This window comes from Acomys minous (genome assembly GCF_964271855.1).
Source record: "Acomys minous genome assembly, contig: scaffold_26, whole genome shotgun sequence".
NCBI lineage: Eukaryota > Metazoa > Chordata > Mammalia > Rodentia > Muridae > Acomys > Acomys minous.
In genome coordinates this window covers 1,818,525-1,838,519 of record NW_028182179.1, presented here as the reverse complement: position 1 = coordinate 1,838,519, position 19,995 = coordinate 1,818,525, and positions in this window count along the sequence as shown.

The window sequence follows — 19,995 nt, the reverse complement described above, 5'->3', positions numbered from 1 at the left end:
GAAACGTTCGTTTCTGCTAGCGCTGTGCTTCTACACATGTATTTGCTGAACGGTGAAAGCGCACAGTAATGCACTTTTCTCCCAGCAAATACACTGTTTCTAAGGAAATGGGAACACACTGAGGAGACACTTGTGGGAGCTACTGTGACTAAAACTGAGCTTCCCCACGCTCAGGGAAGCAAGAGAAATGCTGATTTCATCAAGCCCAGTTACATACTCAGAATCTGTACTACTGCGCAAATAGGCATGTCTCTGTAGGCAAAAAACTCATTTCTGACAAAGTTGCCCAAATGCATCTCAGAAGTGTGCAACTTGTTCCCTGAGTTAGAAAACATCGAGAAACGTTCGTTTCTGCTAACGCTGTGCTTCTACACATGTATTTGCTGAACGGTGAAAGCGCACAGTAATGCACTTTTCTCCCAGCAAATACACTGTTTCTAAGGAAATGGGAACACACTGAGGAGACACTTGTGGGAGCTACTGTGACTAAAACTGGACTTCCCTACGCACAGGGAAGCAAGAGAAATGCTGATTTCATCCAGCCCAGTTACATACTCAGAATCTGTACTACTGGCAAATAGGCATGTCTCTGTAGGCAAAAAACTCATTTCTGACAAAGTTGCACAAATGCATCTCAGAAGTGTGCAACTTGTTCCCTGAGTTAGAAAACGTCGAGAAACGTTCGTTTCTGCTAGCGCTATGCTTCTACACATGTATTTGCTGAACGGTGAAAGCGCACAGTAATGCACTTTTCTCCCAGCAAATACACTGTTTCTAAGGAAATGGGAACACACTGAGGAGACACTTGTGGGAGCCTCTGTGACTAAAACTGAGCTTCCCCACGCTCAGGGAAGCAAGAGAAATGCTGATTTCATCAAGCCCAGTTACATACTCAGAATCTGTACTACTGCGCAAATAGGCATGTCTCTGTAGGCAAAAAACTCATTTCTGACAAAGTTGCCCAAATGCATCTCAGAAGTGTGCAACTTGTTCCCTGAGTTAGAAAACATCGAGAAACGTTCGTTTCTGCTAGCGCTGTGCTTCTACACATGTATTTGCTGAACGGTGAAAGCGCACAGTAATGCACTTTTCTCCCAGCAAATACACTGTTTCTAAGGAAATGGGAACACACTGAGGAGACACTTGTGGGAGCTACTGTGACTAAAACTGAGCTTCCCTACGCACAGGGAAGCAAGAGAAATGCTGATTTCATCCAGCCCAGTTACATACTCAGAATCTGTACTACTGCAAAAATAGGCATGTCTCTGTAGGCAAAAAACTCATTTCTGACAAAGTTACCCAAATGCATCTCAGAAGTGTGCAACTTGTTCCCTGAGTTAGAAAACGTCGAGAAACGTTCGTTTCTGCTAGCGCTGTGCTTCTACACATGTCTTTGCTGAACGGTGAAAGCGCACAGTAATGCACTTTTCTCCCAGCAAATACACTGTTTCTAAGGAAATGGGAACACACTGAGGAGACACTTGTGGGAGCTACTGTGACTAAAACTGAGCTTCCCTACCCACAGGGAAGCAAGAGAAATGCTGATTTCATCAAGCCCAGTTACATACTCAGAATCTGTACTACTGCGCAAATAGGCATGTCTCTGTAGGCAAAAAACTCATTTCTGATAAAGTTGCCCAAATGCATCTCAGAAGTGTGCCACTTGTTCCCTGAGTTAGAAAACGTCGAGAAACGGTCATATCTGCTAACGCTGTGCTTCTACACATGTATTTGCTGAACGTTGAAAGCGCACAGTAATGCACTTTTCTCCCAGCAAATACACTGTTTCTAAGGAAATGGGAACACACTGAGGAGACACTTGTGGGAGCTACTGTGACTAAAACTGGACTTCCCTACGCACAGGGAAGCAAGAGAAATGCTGATTACATCAAGCCCAGTGACATACTCAGAATCTGTACTACTGCGCAAATAGGCATGTCTCTGTAGGCAAAAAACTCATTTCTGACAAAGTTGCCCAAATGCATCTCAGAAGTGTGCAACTTGTTCCCTGAGTTAGAAAACGTCGAGAAACGTTCGTTTCTGCTAGCGCTGTGCTTCTACACATGTATTGGCTGAATGGTGAAAGCACACAGTAATGCACTTTTCTCCGAGCAAATACACTGTTTCTAAGGAAATGGGAACACACTGAGGAGACAATTGTGGGAGCTACCGTGACTAAAACTGAGCTTCCATACGCACAGGGAAGCAAGAGAAATGCTGATTTCATCAAGCCCAGTTACATACTCAGAATCTGTACTACTGCGCAAATAGGCATGTCTCTGTAGGCAAAAAACTCATATCTGACAAAGTTGCCCAAATGCATCTCAGAAGTGTGCAACTTGTTCCCTGAGTTAGAAAACGTCGAGAAACGGTCATATCTGCTAACGCTGTTCTTCTACACATGTATATGCTGAACGGTGAAAGCGCACAGTAATGCACTTTTCTCCCAGCAAATACACTGTTTCTAAGGAACTGGGAACACACTGAGGAGACACTTGTCCGAGCTACTGTGACTAAAACTGAGCTTCCCTACGCACAGGGAAGCAAGAGAAATGCTGATTTCATCAAGCCCAGGTACATACTCAGAATCTGTACTACTGCGCAAATAGGCATGTACTCTGTAGGCAAAAACTCATTTCTGACAAAGTTGCCCAAATGCATCTCAGAAGTGTGCAACTTGTTCCCTGAGTTAGAAAACGTCGAGAAATGTTCGTTTCTGCTAGCGCTGTGCTTCTACACATGAATTTGCTGAACGGTGAAAGCGCACAGTAATGCACTTTTCTCCCAGCAAATACACTGTTTCTAAGGAAATGGGAACACACTGAGGAGACACTTGTGGGAGCTACTGTGACTAAAACTGGGCTTCCCTACGCACAGGGAAGCAAGAGAAATGCTGATTTCATCAAGCCCAGTTACATACTCAGAATCTGTACTACTGCGCAAATAGGCATGTCTCTGTAGGCAAAAAACTCATTTCTGACAAAGTTGCCCAAATGCATCTCAGAAGTGTGCAACTTTTTCCCTGAGTTAGAAAACGTCGAGAAACGTTCGTTTCTGCTAGCGCTGTGCTTCTACACATGTATTTGCTGAACGGTGAAAGCGCACAGTAATGCACTTTTCTCCCAGCAAATACACTGTTTCTAAGGAAATGGGAACATACTGAGGAGACACTTGTGGGAGCTACTGTTGTAAAACTAAGCTTCCCTACGCACAGGGAAGCAAGAGAAATGCTGATTTCATCAAGCCCAGTTACATACTCAGAATCTGTACTACTGCGCAAATAGGCATGTCTCTTTAGGCAAAAAACTCATTTCTGACAAAGTTGCCCAAAGGCATCTCAGTAGTGTGCAACTTGTTCCCTGAGTTAGAAAACATAGAGAAATGGTCATTTCTGCTAGCGCTGTGCTTCTACACATGTACTTGCTGAACAGTGAAAGCACACAGTAATGCACTTTTCTCCCAGCAAATACACTGTTTCTAAGGAAATGGGAACACACTGAGGAGACACTTGGGGGAGCTACTGTGACTAAAACTGAGCTTCCCTACGCACAGGAAAGCAAGAGAAATGCTGATTTCATCAAGCCCAGTTGCATACTCAGAATCTGTACTACTGCGCAAATAGGCATGTCTCTGTAGGCAAAAAACTCATTTCTGACAAAGTTGCCTAAATGCATCTCAGAAGTGTGCAACTTTTTCCCTGAGTTAGAAAATGTCGAGAAACGTTCGTTTTTGCTAGCACTGTGCTTCTACACATGTATTTGCTGAACGGTGAAAGCGCACAGTAATGCACTTTTCTCCCAGCAAATACACTGTTTCTAAGGAAATGGGAACACACTGAGGAAACACTTGTGGGAGCTACCGTGACTAAAACTGAGCTTCGCTACTCACAGGGAAGCAAGAGAAATGCTGATTTCATCAAGCCCAGTTACATACTCAGAATCTGTACTACTGCGCAAATAGGCATGTCTCTCTAGGCAAAAAACTCATTTCTGACATAGTTGCCCAAATGCATCTCAGAAGTGTGCAACTTGTCCCTGAGTTAGAAAACGTCGAGAAACGGTCATATCTGCTAACGCTGTGCTTCTACACATGTATTTGCTGAACGGTGAAAGCGCACAGTAATGCACTTTTCTCCCAGCAAATACACTGTTTCTAAGGAAATGGGAACACACTGAGGAGACACTTGTGGGAGCTACTGTGACTAAAACTGGGCTTCCCTACGCACAGGGAAGCAAGAGAAATGCTGATTTCATCAAGCCCAGTTACATACTCAGAATCTGTACAACTGCGCAAATAGGCATGTACTCTGTAGGCAAAAAACTCATTTCTGACAGAGTTGCCCAAATGCATCTCAGAAGTGTGCAACTTGTTCCCTGAGTTAGAAAACGTCGAGAAACGTTCGTTTCTGCTAGCGCTGTGCTTCTACACATGTATTTGCTGAACGGTGAAAGCACACAGTAATGCACTTTTCTCCCAGCAAATACACTGTTTCTAAGGAAATGGGAACACACAGAGGAGACACTTGTGGGAGCTACTGTGACTAAAACTGAGCTTCCCTACGCACAGGGAAGCAAGAGAAATGCTGATTTCATCAAGCCGAGTTACATACTCAGAATCTGTACTACTGCGCAAATAGGCATGTCTCTGTAGGCAAAAAACTCATTTCTGACAAAGTTGCCCAAATGCATCTCAGAAGTGTGCAACTTGTTCCCTGAGTTAGAAAACGTCGAGAAACGGTCATTTCTGCTAGCGCTGTTCTTCTACACATGTATTTGCTGAACGGTGAAAGCGCACAGTAATGCACTTTTCTCCCAGCAAATACACTGTTTCTAAGGAAATGGGAACACACTGAGGAGACACTTGTGGGAGCTACCGTGACTAAAACTGAGCTTCCCTACGCACAGGGAAGCAAGAGAAATGCTGATTTCATCCAGCCCAGTTACATACTCAGGATCTGTCCTGTTGCGCAAATAGGCATGAATCTGTAGGCAAAAAACTCATTTCCGACAAAGTTGCCCAAATGCATCTCAGAAGTGTTCAACTTGTTCCCTGAGTTAGAAAACGTCGAGAAACATTCGTTTCTGCTAGCGCTGTGCTTCTACACATGTATTTGCTGAACGGTGAAAGCGCACAGTAATGCACTTTTCTCCCAGCAAATACACTGTTTCTAAGGAAATGGGAACACACTGAGGAGACACTTGTGGGAGCTACTGTGACTAAAACTGAGCTTCCCTACGCACAGGGAAGCAAGAGAAATGCTGATTTCATCCAGCCCAGTTACATACTCAGAATCTGTACTACTGCGCAAATAGGCATGTCTCTGTAGGCAAAAAACTCATTTCTGACAAAGTTGCCCAAATGCATCTCAGAAGTGTGCAACTTGTTCTGAGTTAGAAAACGTCGAGAAACGGTAGTTTCTGCTAGCGCTGTGCTTCTACACATGTATTTGCTGAACGGTGAAAGCGCACAGTAATGCACTTTTCTCCCAGCAAATACACTGATTCTAAGGAACTGGGAACACACTGAGGAGACACTTGTCCGAGCTACTGTGACTAAAACTGAGCTTCCCTACGCACAGGGAAGCAAGAGAAATGCTGATTTCATCAAGCCCAGGTACATACTCAGAATCTGTACTACTGCGCAAATAGGCATGTACTCTGTAGGCAAAAAACTCATTTCTGACAAAGTTGCCCAAATGCATCTCAGAAGTGTGCAACTTGTTCCCTGAGTTAGAAAACGTCGAGAAACGTTCGTTTCTGCTAGCGCTGTGCTTCTACACATGTATTTGCTGAACGGTGAAAGCGCACAGTAATGCACTTTTCTCCCAGCAAATACACTGTTTCTAAGGAACTGGGAACACACTGAGGAGACACTTGTCCGAGCTACTGTGACTAAAACTGAGCTTCCCTACGCACAGGGAAGCAAGAGAAATGCTGATTTCATCAAGCCCAGTTACATACTCAGAATCTGTACTACTGCGCAAATAGGCATGTCTCTTTAGGCAAAAAACTCATTTCTGACAAAGTTGCCCAAAGGCATCTCAGTAGTGTGCAACTTGTTCCCTGAGTTAGAAAACATAGAGAAATGGTCATTTCTGCTAGCGCTGTGCTTCTACACATGTACTTGCTGAACAGTGAAAGCACACAGTAATGCACTTTTCTCCCAGCAAATACACTGTTTCTAAGGAAATGGGAACACACTGAGGAGACAATTGTGGGAGCTACTGTGACTAAAACTGAGCTTCCCTACGCACAGGAAAGCAAGAGAAATGCTGATTTCATCAAGCCCAGTTGCATACTCAGAATCTGTACTACTGCGCAAATAGGCATGTCTTTGTAGGCAAAAAACTCATTTCTGACAAAGTTGCCTAATTGCATCTCAGAAGTGTGCAACTTGTTCCCTGAGTTAGAAAATGTCGAGAAACGTTCGTTTTTGCTAGCACTGTGCTTCTACACATGTATTTGCTGAACGGTGAAAGCGCACAGTAATGCACTTTTCTCCCAGCAAATACACTGTTTCTAAGGAAATGGGAACACACTGAGGAAACACTTGTGGGAGCTACCGTGACTAAAACTGAGCTTCGCTACGCACAGGGAAGCAAGAGAAATGCTGATTTCATCAAGCCCAGTTACATACTCAGAATCTGTACTACTGCGCAAATAGGCATGTCTCTCTAGGCAAAAAACTCATTTCTGACAAAGTTGCCCAAATGCATCTCATAAGTGTGCAACTTGTTCCCTGAGTTAGAAAACGTCGAGAAACGGTCATATCTGCTAACGCTGTGCTTCTACACATGTATTTGCTGAACGGTGAAAGCGCACAGTAATGCACTTTTCTCCCAGCAAATACACTGTTTCTAAGGAAATGGGAACACACTGAGGAGACATTTATGGGAGCTACTGTGACTAAAACTGGGCTTCCCTACGCACAGGGAAGCAAGAGAAATGCTGATTTCATCAAGCCCAGTTACATACTCAGAATCTGTACAACTGCGCAAATAGGCATGTACTCTGTAGGCAAAAAACTCATTTCTGACAGAGTTGCCCAAATGCATCTCAGAAGTGTGCAACTTGTTCCCTGAGTTAGAAAACGTCGAGAAACGTTCGTTTCTGCTAGCGCTGTGCTTCTACACATGTATTTGCTGAACGGTGAAAGCGCACAGTAATGCACTTTTCTCCCAGCAAATACACTGTTTCTAAGGAAATGGGAACACACTGAGGAGACACTTGTGGGAGCTACTGTGACTAAAACTGAGCTTCCCTATGCACAGGGAAGCAAGAGAAATGCTGATTTCATCAAGCCCAGTTGCATACTCAGAATCTGTACTACTGCGCAAATAGGCATGTCTCTGTAGGCAAAAAACTCATTTCTGACAAAGATGCCCAAATGCATCTCAGAAGTGTGCAACTTGTTCCCTGAGTTAGAAAATGTCGAGAAACGTTCGTTTTTGCTAGCACTGTGCTTCTACACATGTATTTGCTGAACGGTGAAAGCGCACAGTAATGCACTTTTCTCCCAGCAAATACACTGTTTCTAAGGAACTGGGAACACACTGAGGAGACACTTGTCCGAGCTACTGTGACTAAAACTGAGCTTCCCTACGCACTGGGATGCAAGAGAAATGCTGATTTCATCAAGCCCAGTTACATACTCAGAATCTCTACTACTGCGCAAATAGGCATGTCTCTGTAGGCAAAAAACTCATTTCTGACAAAGTTGCCCAAATGCACCTCAGAAGTTTGGAACTTGTTCTCTGAGTTAGAAAACGTCGAGAAACATTCGTTTCTGCTAGCGCTGTGCTTCTACACATGTATTTGCTGAACGGTGAAAGCGCACAGTAATGCACTTTTCTCTCAGCAAATACACTGTTTCTAAGGAAATGGGAACACACTGAGGAGACACTTGTGGGAGCTACTGTGACTAAAACTGAGCTTCCCTACGCACAGGGAAGCAAGAGAAATGCTGATTTCATCAAGCCCAGTTACATACTCAGAATCTGTACTACTGCGCAAATAGGCATGTCTCTGTAGGCAAAAAACTCATTTCTGACAAAGTTGCCCAAATGCATCTCAGAAGTGTGCAACTTGTTCCCTGAGTTAGAAAACGTCGATAAACGTTCGTTTATGCTAGCGCTTTGCTTCTACACATGTATTTGCTGAACGGTGAAAGCGCACAGTAATGCACTTTTCTCCCAGCAAATACACTGTTTCTAAGGAAATGGGAACACACTGAGGAGACACTTGTGGGAGCTACTGTGACTAAAACTGAGCTTCCCTACGCACAGGGAAGCAAGAGAAATGCTGATTTCATCAAGCCCAGTTACATACTCAGAATCTGTACTACTGCGCAAATAGGCACGTCTCTGTAGGCAAAAAACCCATTTCTGTCAAAGTTTACCAAATGCATCTCAGAAGTGTGCCACTTGTTCCCTTAGTTAGAAAACGTCGACAAACGGTCGTTTCAGCTAGCGCTGTGCTTCTACACATGTATTTGCTGAACGGTGAAAGCGCACAGTAATGCACTTTTCTCCCAACAAATACACTGTTTCTAAGGAAATGGGAACAAACTAAGGAGACACTTGTGGGAGCTACTGTGACTAAAACTGAGCTTCCCTACGCACAGGGAAGCAAGAGAAATGCTGATTTCATCAAGCCCAGTTACCTACTCAGAATCTGTACTACTGCGCAAATAGGCATGTCTCTGTAGGCAAAAAACTCATTTCTGACAAAGTTGCCCAAATGCATCTCAGAACTGTGCCACTTGTTCCCTGAGTTAGAAAACATCGAGAAACGGTCGTTTCAGCTAGCGCTGTGCTTCTACACATGTATTTGCTGAACGGCGAAAGCGCACAGTAATGCACTTTTCTCCCAGAAAATACACTGTTTCTAAGGAAATGGGAACACACTGAGGAGACACTTGTGGGAGCTACTGGGACTAATACTGAGCTTCCCTACGCACAGGGAAGCAAGAGAAATGCTGATTTCATCAAGCCCAGTTACATACTCAGAATCTGTACTACTGCGCAAATAGGCATGTCTCTGTAGGCAAAAAACTCATTTCTGACAAAGTTGCCCAAATGCATCTCAGAAGTGTGCAACTTGTTCCCTGAGTTAGAAAACATCGAGAAACGTTCGTTTCTGCTAGCGCTGTGCTTCTACACATGTATTTGCTGAACGGTGAAAGCGCACAGTAATGCACTTTTCTCCCAGCAAATACACTGTTTCTAAGGAAATGGGAACACACTGAGGAGACACTTGTGGGAGCTAGTGTGACTAAAAGTGTGCTTCCCTACGCACAGGGAAGCAAGAGAAATGCTGATTTCATCAAGCCCAGTTACATACTCAGAATCTGTACTACTGCGCAAATAGGCATGTCTCTGTAGGCAAAAAACTCATTTCTGACAAAGTTGCCCAAATGCATCTCAGAAGTGTGCCACTTGTTCCCTGAGTTAGAAAACGTCGAGAAACGGTCGTTTCAGCTAGCGCTGTGCTTCTACACATGTATTTGCTGATCGGTGAAAGCGCACAGTAATGCACTTTTCTCCCAGCAAATACACTGTTTCTAATGAAATGGGAACACACTGAGGAGACACTTGTGGGAGCTACTGTGACTAAAACTGAGCTTCCCTACGCATAGGGAAGAAAGAGAATGCTGATTTCATGAAGCCCAGTTACATACTCAGAATCTGTACTACTGCGCAAATAGGCATGTCTCTGTAGGCAAAAAAGTCATTTCTGACAAAGTTGCCCAAATGCATCTCAGAAGTGTGCAACTTGTTCCCTGAGTTAGAAAACGTCGAGAAACGTTCGTTTCAGCTAGCGCTGTGCTTCTACACATGTATTTGCTGAACGGTGAAAGCGCACAGTAATGCCTTTTTCTCCCAACAAATACACTGTTTCTAAGGAACTGGGAACACACTGAGGAGACACTTGTGGGAGCTACTGTGACTAAAACTGAGCTTCCCTACGCACAGGGAATCAAGAGAAATGCTGATTTCATCAAGCCCAGTTACATACTCAGAATCTCTACTACTGCGCAAATAGGCATGTCTCTGTAGGCAAAAAACTCATTTTTGAGAAAGTTACCCAAATGCATCTCAGAAGTGTGCAACTTGTTCCCTGAGTTAGAAAACATCGAGAAACGTTCGTTTCTGCTAGCGCTGTGCTTCTACACATGTATTTGCTGAACGGTGAAAGCGCACAGTAATGCACTTTTCTCCCAGCAAATACACTGTTTCTGAGGAAATGGGAACACACTGAGGAGACACTTGTGGGAGCTACTGTGACTAAAACTGAGCTTCCCTACGCACAGGGAAGCAAGAGAAATGCTGATTTCTCCAGCCCAGTTACATACTCAGAATCTGTACTACTGCGCAAATAGGCATGTCTCTTTAGACAAAAAACTCATTTTTGACAAAGTTGCCCAAATGCATCTCAGAAGTGTGCAACTTGTTCCCTGAGATAGAAAACGTCGAGAAACGATCGTTTCTGCTAGCGCTGTGCTTCTACACATGTATTTGCTGAACGGTGAAAGCGCACATTAATTCACTTTTCTCCCAGCAAATACACTGTTTCTAAGGAAATGGGAACACACTGAGGAGACACTTGTGGGAGCTACTGTGACTAAAACTGAGCTTCCCTACGCACAGGGAAGCAAGAGAAATGCTGATTTCATCAAGCCCAGTTACATACTCAGAATCTGTACTACTGCGCAAATAGGCATGTCTCTTTAGGCAAAAAACTCATTTCTGACAAAGTTGCCCAAATGCATCTCAGAAGTGTGCAACTTGTTCCCTGAGTTAGAAAACGTCGAGAAACGGTCGTATCTGCTAGCGCCGTGCATCTACACATGTATTTGCTGAACTGTGAAAGCTCACAGTAAGCACTTTTCTCCCAGCAAATACACTGTTTCTAAGGAAATGGGAACACACTGAGGAGACACTTGTGGGAGCTACTGTGACTAAAACTGAGCTTCCCTACGCACAGGGTAACAAGAGAAATGCTGATTTCATCAAGCCCAGTTACATACTCAGAATCAGTACTACTGCACAAATAGGCATGTCTCTGTAGGCAAAAAACTCATTTCTGACAAAGTTGGCCAAATGCATCTCAGAAGTGTGCAACTTGTTCCCTGAGCTGGAAAACGTCGAGAAACTTTCGTTTCTGCTAGCGCTGTGCTTCTACACATGTATTTGCTGAACGGTGAAAGCGCACAGTAATGCACTTTTCTCTCAGCAAATACACTGTTTCTAAGGAAATGGGAACACACTGAGGAGACACTTGTGGGAGCTACTGTGACTAAAACTGAGCTTCCCTACGCACAGGGAAGCAAGAGAAATGCTGATTTCATCAAGCACAGTTACATACTCAGAATCTGTACTACTGCGCAAATAGGCATGTCTCTGTAGGCAAAAAACTCATTTCTGACAAAGTTGCCCAAATGCATCTCAGAGTGTGCAACTTGTTCCCTGAGTTAGAAAACGTCGAGAAACGGTCGTTTCTGCTAGCGCTGTGCTTCTACACATGTATTTGCTGAACGGTGAAAGCACACAGTAATGTACTTTTCTCCCAGCAAATACACTGTTTCTAAGGAATTGGGAACACACTGAGGAGACACTTGTGGGAGCTACTGTGACTAAAACTGAGCTTCCCTACGCACAGGGAAGCAAGAGAAATGCTGATTTCATCCAGCCCAGTTACATACTCAGAATCTCTACTACTGTGCAAATAGGCATGTCTCTGTAAGCAAAAAACTCATTTCTGACAAAGATGCCCAAATGCATCTCAGAAGTGTGCAACTTGTTCCCTGAGTTAGAAAACGTCGAGAAACGGTCTTTTCTGGTAGCGCTGTGCTTCTACACATATACTTGCTGAACGGTGAAAGCGCACAGTAATGCACTTTTCTCCCAGGAAATACACTGTTTCTAAGGAAATGGGAACACACAGAGGAGACACTTGTGGGAGCTACTGTGACTAAAACTGAGCTTCCCTACGCACAGGGAAGCAAGAGAAATGCTGATTTCATCAAGCCCAGTTACATACTCAGAATCTGTACTACTGCGCAAATAGGCACGTCTCTTTAGGCAAAAAACTCATTTCTGACAAAGTTGCCCAAATGCATCTCAGAAGTGTGCAACTTGTTCCCTGAGTTAGAAAACGTCGAGAAACGGTCGTTTCTGCTAGCGCTGTGCTTCTACACATGTATTTGCTGAACGGTGAAAGCGCACAGTAATGCACTTTTCTCCCAGCAAATACACTGTTTCTAAGGAACTGGGAACACACTGAGGAGACACTTGTGGGAGCTACTGTGACTAAAACTGAGCTTCCCTACGCACAGGGAAGCAAGAGAAATGCTGATTTCATCAAGCCCAGTTACATACTCAGAATCTGGACTACTGCGCAAATAGGCATGTCTCTTTAGGCAAAAAACTCATTTCTGACAAAGTTGCCCAAATGCATCTCAGAAGTGTGCAACTTGTTCCCTGAGTTAGAAAACGTCGAGAAACGGTCATATCTGCTAACGCTGTGCTTCTACACATGTATTTGCTGAACGGTGAAAGCGCACAGTAATGCACTTTTCTCCCAGCAAATACACTGTTTCTAAGGAAATGGGAACACACTTAGGAGACACTTGTGGGAGCTACTGTGACTAAAACTGAGCTTCCCTACGCACAGGGAAGCAAGAGAAATGCTGATTTCATCAAGCCCAGTTACATACTCAGAATCTGTACTACTGCGCATATAGGCATGTCTCTGTAGGCAAAAAACTCATTTCTGACAAAGTTGCCCAAATGCATCTCAGAAGTGTGCAACTTGTTCCCTGAGTTAGAAAACGTCGAGAAACGGTCGTTTCTGCTAGCGCTGTGCTTCTACACATGTATTTGCTGAACGGTGAAAGCGCACAGTAATGTACTTTTCTCCCAGCAAATACACTGTTTCTAAGGAAATGGGAACACACTGAGGAGACACTTGTGGGAGCTACTGTGACTAAAACTGAGCTTCCCTACGCACAGGGAAGCAAGAGAAATACTGATTTCATCAAGCCCAGTTACATACTCAGAATCTGTACTACTGCGCAAATAGGCATGTCTCTGTAGGCAAAAAACTCATTTCTGACAAAGTTGCCCAAATGCATCTCAGAAATGTGCAACTTGTTCCCTGAGTTAGAAAACGTCGAGAAACGGTCGTATCTGCTAGCGCTGTGCTTCTACACATGTATTTGCTGAACGGTGAAAGCGCACAGTAATGCACTTTTCTCGCAGCAAATACACTGTTTCTAAGGAAATGGGAACACACTGAGGAGACACTTGTGGGAGCTACTGTGACTAAAACTGAGCTTCCCTACGCACAGGGAAGCAAGAGAAATGCTGATTTCATCAAGCCCAGTTACATACTCAGAATCTGTGCTACTGCGCAAATAGGCATGTCTCTGTAGGCAAAAAACTCATTTCTGACAAAGTTGCCCAAATGCATCTCAGAAGTGTGCAACTTGTTCCGTGAGTTAGAAAACGTCGAGAAACGGTCGTTTCTGCTAGCGCTGTGCTTCTACACATGTATTTGCTGAACGGTGAAAGCGCACAGTAATGCACTTTTCTCCCAGCAAATACACTGTTTCTAAGGAACTGGGAACACACTGAGGAGACACTTGTGGGAGCTACTGTGACTAAAACTGAGCTTCCCTACGCACAGGGAAGCAAGAGAAATGCTGATTTCATCAAGCCCAGTTACATACTCAGAATCTGGACTACTGCGCAAATAGGCATGTCTCTGTAGGCAAAAAACTCATTTCTGACAAAGTTGCCCAAATGCATCTCAGAAGTGTGCAACTTGTTCCCTGAGATAGAAAACGTCGAGAAACGGTCGTTTCTGCTAGCGCTGTGCTTCTACACATGTATTTGCTGAACGGTGAAAGCGCACAGTAATGCACTTTTCTCCCAGCAAATACACTGTTTCTAAGGAAATGGGAACACACTGAGGAGACACTTGTGGGAGCTACTGTGACTAAAACTGAGCTTCACTACACACAGGGAAGCAAGAGAAATGCTGATTTCATCAAGCCCAGTTACATACTCAGAATCTGTACTACTGCGCAAATAGGCATGTCTCTTTAGGCAAAAAACTCATTTCTGACAAAGTTGCCCAAATGCATCTCAGAAGTGTGCAACTTGTTCCCTGAGTTAGAATACGTCGAGAAACGTTCGTTTCTGCTAGCGCTGTGCTTCTACACATGTCTTTGCTGAACGGTGAAAGCGCACAGTAATGCACTTTTCTCCCAGCAAATACACTGTTTCTAAGGAAATGGGAACACACTGAGGAGACACTTGTGGGAGCTACTGTGACTAAAACTGGGCTTCCCTACGCACAGGGAAGCAAGAGAAATGCTGATTTCATCAAGCCCAGTTACATACTCAGAATCTGTACTACTGCGCAAATAGGCATGTCTCTGTAGACAAAAAAATCATTTTTGAGAAAGTTACCCAAATGCATCTCAGAAGTGTGCAACTTGTTCCCTGAGTTAGAAAACGTCGAGAAACGGTCGTTTCTGCTAGCGCCGTGCTTCTACACATGTATTTGCTGAACGGTGAAAGCGCACAGTAATGCACTTTTCTCCCAGCAAATACACTGTTTCTAAGGAAATGGGAACACACTGAGGAGACACTTGTGGGAGCTACTGTGACTAAAACTGAGCTCCCCTACGCACAAGGAAGCAAGAGAAATGCTGATTTCATCAAGCCCAGTTACATACTCAGAATCTGTACTACTTCGCAAATAGGCATGTCTCTGTAGGCAAAAACCTCATTTCTGACAAAGTTGCCCAAATGCATCTCAGAAGTGTGCAACTTGTTCCCTGAGTTAGAAAACGTCGAGAAACGGTCGTTTCTGCTAGCGCTGTGCTTCTACACATGTATTTGCTGAACGGTGAAAGCGCACAGTAATGCACTTTTCTCCCAGCAAATACACTGTTTCTAAGGAACTGGGAACACACTGAGGAGACACTTGTGGGAGCTACTGTGACTAAAACTGAGCTTCCCTACGCACAGGGAAGCAAGAGAAATGCTGATTTCATCAAGCCCAGTTACATACTCAGAATCTGGACTACTGCGCAAATAGGCATGTCTCTTTAGGCAAAAAACTCATTTCTGACAAAGTTGCCCAAATGCATCTCAAAGTGTGCAACTTGTTCCCTGAGTTAGAAAACGTCGAGAAACGGTCGTTTCAGCTAGCGCTGTGCTTCTACACATGTATTTGCTGAACGGTGAAAGCGCACAGTAATGCACTTTTCTCCCAGCAAATACACTGTTTCTAAGGAACTGGGAACACACTGAGGAGACACTTGTGGGAGCTACTGTGACTAAAACTGAGCTTCCCTACGCACAGGGAAGCAAGAGAAATGCTGATTTCATCAAGCCCAGTTACATACTCAGAATCTGTACTACTGCGCAAATAGGCATGTCTCTTTAGGCAAAAAACTCATTTCTGACAAAGTTGCCCAAATGCATCTCAGAAGTGTGCAACTTGTTCCCTGAGTTAGAAAACGTCGAGAAACGGTCGTTTCTGCTAGCGCTCTGTTTCTACACATGTCTTTGCTGAACGGTGAAAGCGCACAGTAATGCACTTTTCTCCCAGCAAATACACTGTTTCTAAGGAAATGGGAACACACTGAGGAGACACTTGTGGGAGCTACTGTGACTAAAACTGGGCTTCCCTACGCACAGGGAAGCAAGAGAAATGCTGATTTCATCAAGCCCAGTTACATACTCAGAATCTGTACTACTGCGCAAATAGGCATGTCTCTGTAGACAAAAAAATCATTTTTGAGAAAGTTACCCAAATGCATCTCAGAAGTGTGCAACTTGTTCCCTGAGTTAGAAAACGTCGAGAAACGGTCGTTTCTGCTAGCGCCGTGCTTCTACACAAGTATTTGCTGAACGGTGAAAGCGCACAGTAATGCACTTTTCTCCCAGCAAATACACTGTTTCTAAGGAAATGGGAACACACTGAGGATACACTTGTGGGAGCTACTGTGACTAAAACTGAGCTCCCCTACGCACAAGGAAGCAAGAGAAATGCTGATTTCATCAAGCCCAGTTACATACTCAGAATCTGTACTACTGCGCAAATAGGCATGTCTCTGTAGGCAAAAACCTCATTTCTGACAAAGTTGCCCAAATGCATCTCAGAAGTGTGCAACTTGTTCCCTGAGTTAGAAAACGTCGAGAAACGGTCGTTTCTGCTAGCGCTGTGCTTCTACACATGTATTTGCTGAACGGTGAAAGCGCACAGTAATGCACTTTTCTCCCAGCAAATACACTGTTTCTAAGGAACTGGGAACACACTGAGGAGACACTTGTGGGAGCTACTGTGACTAAAACTGAGCTTCCCTACGCACAGGGAAGCAAGAGAAATGCTGATTTCATCAAGCCCAGTTACATACTCAGAATCTGGACTACTGCGCAAATAGGCATGTCTCTTTAGGCAAAAAACTCATTTCTGACAAAGTTGCCCAAATGCATCTCAAAGTGTGCAACTTGTTCCCTGAGTTAGAAAACGTCGAGAAACGGTCGTTTCTGCTAGCGCTGTGCTTCTACACATGTATTTGCTGAACGGTGAAAGCGCACAGTAATGCACTTTTCTCCCAGCAAATACACTGTTTCTAAGGAACTGGGAACACACTGAGGAGACACTTGTGGGAGCTACTGTGACTAAAACTGAGCTTCCCTACGCACAGGGAAGCAAGAGAAATGCTGATTTCATCAAGCCCAGTTACATACTCAGAATCTGTACTACTGCGCAAATAGGCATGTCTCTTTAGGCAAAAAACTCATTTCTGACAAAGTTGCCCAAATGCATCTCAGAAGTGTGCAACTTGTTCCCTGAGTTAGAAAACGTCGAGAAACGGTCGTTTCTGCTAGCGCTCTGCTTCTACACATGTATTTGCTGAACGGTGAAAGCGCACAGTAATGCACTTTTCTCCCAGCAAATACACTGTTTCTAAGGAAATGGGAACACACTGAGGAGACACTTGTGGGAGCTACTGTGACTAAAACTGAGCTTCCCTACGCACAGGGAAGCAAGAGAAATGCTGATTTCATCAAGCCCAGTTACATACTCAGAATCTGTACTACTGCGCAAATAGGCATGTCTCTGTAGGCAAAAAACTCATTTCTGACAAAGTTGCCCAAATGCATCTCAGAAGTGTGCAACTTGTTCCGTGAGTTAGAAAACGTCGAGAAACGGTCGTTTCTGCTAGCGCTGTGCTTCTACACATGTATTTGCTGAACGGTGAAAGCGCACAGTAATGCACTTTTCTCCCAGCAAATACACTGTTTCTAAGGAAATGGGAACACACTGAGGAGACACTTGTGGGAGCTACTGTGACTAAAACTGAGCTTCCCTACGCACAGGGAAGCAAGAGAAATGCTGATTTCATCAAGCCCAGTTACATACTCAGAATCTGTACTACTGCGCAAATAGGCATGTCTCTGTAGGCAAAAAACTCATTTCTGACAAAGTTGCCCAAATGCATCTCCGAAGTGTGCAACTTGTTCCCTGAGTTAGAAAACGTCGAGAAACGGTCGTTTCTGCTAGCGCTGTGCTTCTACACATGTATTTGCTGAACGGTGAAAGCGCAGAGTAATGCACTTTTCTCCCAGCAAATACACTGTTTCTAAGGAACTGGGAACACACTGAGGAGACACTTCTGGGAGCTACTGTGACTAAAACTGAGCTTCCCTACGCACAGGGAAGCAAGAGAAATGCTGATTTCATCAAGCCCAGTTACATACTTAGAATCTGGACTACTGCGCAAATAGGCATGTCTCTGTAGGCAAAAAACTCATTTCTGACAAAGTTGCCCAAATGCATCTCAGAAGTGTGCAACTTGTTCCCTGAGATAGAAAACGTCGAGAAACGGTCGTTTCTGCTAGCGCTGTGCTTCTACACATGTATTTGCTGAACGGTGAAAGCGCACAGTAATGCACTTTTCTCCCAGCAAATACACTGTTTCTAAGGAACTGGGAACACACTGAGGAGACACTTGTGGGAGCTACTGTGACTAAAACTGAGCTTCCCTACGCACAGGGAAGCAAGAGAAATGCTGATTTCATCAAGCCCAGTTACATACTCAGAATCTGTACTACTGCGCAAATAGGCATGTCTCTTTAGGCAAAAAACTCATTTCTGACAAAGTTGCCCAAATGCATCTCAGAAGTGTGCAACTTGTTCCCTGAGTTAGAAAACGTCGAGAAACGGTCGTTTCTGCTAGCGCTGTGCTTCTACACATGTATTTGCTGAACGGTGAAAGCGCACAGTAATGCACTTTTCTCCCAGCAAATACACTGTTTCTAAGGAAATGGGAACACACTGAGGAGACACTTGTGGGAGCTACTGTGACTAAAACTGAGCTTCCCTACGCACAGGGAAGCAAGAGAAATGCTGATTTCATCAAGCCCAGTTACATACTCAGAATCTGTACTACTGCGCAAATAGGCATGTCTCTGTAGGCAAAAAACTCATTTCTGACAAAGTTGCCCAAATGCATCTCAGAAGTGTGCAACTTGTTCCCTGAGTTAGAAAACGTCGAGAAACGGTCGTTTCTGCTAGCGCTGTGCTTCTACACATGTATTTGCTGAACGGTGAAAGCGCACAGTAATGCACTTTTCTCCCAGCAAATACACTGTTTCTAAGGAACTGGGAACACACTGAGGAGACACTTGTGGGAGCTACTGTGACTAAAACTGAGTTTCCCTACGCACAGGGAAGCAAGAGAAATGCTGATTTCATCAAGCCCAGTTACATACTCAGAATCTGTACTACTGCGCAAATAGGCATGTCTCTGTAGGCAAAAAACTCATTTCTGACAAAGTTGCCCAAATGCATCTCAGAAGTGTGCAACTTGTTCCCTGAGTTAGAAAACGTCGAGAAACGGTCGTTTCTGCTAGCGCTGTGCTTCTACACATGTATTTGCTGAACGGTGAAAGCGCAGAGTAATGCACTTTTCTCCCAGCAAATACACTGTTTCTAAGGAACTGGGAACACACTGAGGAGACACTTCTGGGAGCTACTGTGACTAAAACTGAGCTTCCCTACGCACAGGGAAGCAAGAGAAATGCTGATTTCATCAAGCCCAGTTACATACTCAGAATCTGGACTACTGCGAAAATAGGCATGTCTCTGTAGGCAAAAACCTCATTTCTGACAAAGTTGCCCAAATGCATCTCAGAAGTGTGCAACTTGTTCCCTGAGATAGAAAACGTCGAGAAACGGTCGTTTCTGCTAGCGCTGTGCTTCTACACATGTATTTGCTGAACGGTGAAAGCGCACAGTAATGCACTTTTCTCCCAGCAAATACACTGTTTCTAAGGAAATGGGAACACACTGAGGAGACACTTGTGGGAGCTACTGTGACTAAAACTGAGCTTCCCTACACACAGGGAAGCAAGAGAAATGCTGATTTCATCAAGCCCAGTTACATACTCAGAATCTGTACTACTGCGCAAATAGGCATGTCTCTTTAGGCAAAAAACTCATTTCTGACAAAGTTGCCCAAATGCATCTCAGAAGTGTGCAACTTGTTCCCTGAGTTAAAATACGTCGAGAAACGTTCGTTTCTGCTAGCGCTGTGCTTCTACACATGTCTTTGCTGAACGGTGAAAGCGCACAGTAATGCACTTTTCTCCCAGCAAATACACTGTTTCTACGGAAATGGGAACACACTGAGGAGACACTTGTGGGAGCTACTGTGACTAAAACTGGGCTTCCCTACGCACAGGGAAGCAAGAGAAATGCTGATTTCATCAAGCCCAGTTACATACTCAGAATCTATACTACTGGGCAAATAGGCATGTCTCTGTAGACAAAAAAATCATTTTTGAGAAAGTTACCCAAATGCATCTCAGAAGTGTGCAACTTGTTCCCTGAGTTAGAAAACGTCGAGAAACGGTCGTTTCTGCTAGCGCTGTGCTTCTACACATGTATTTGCTGAACGGTGAAAGCG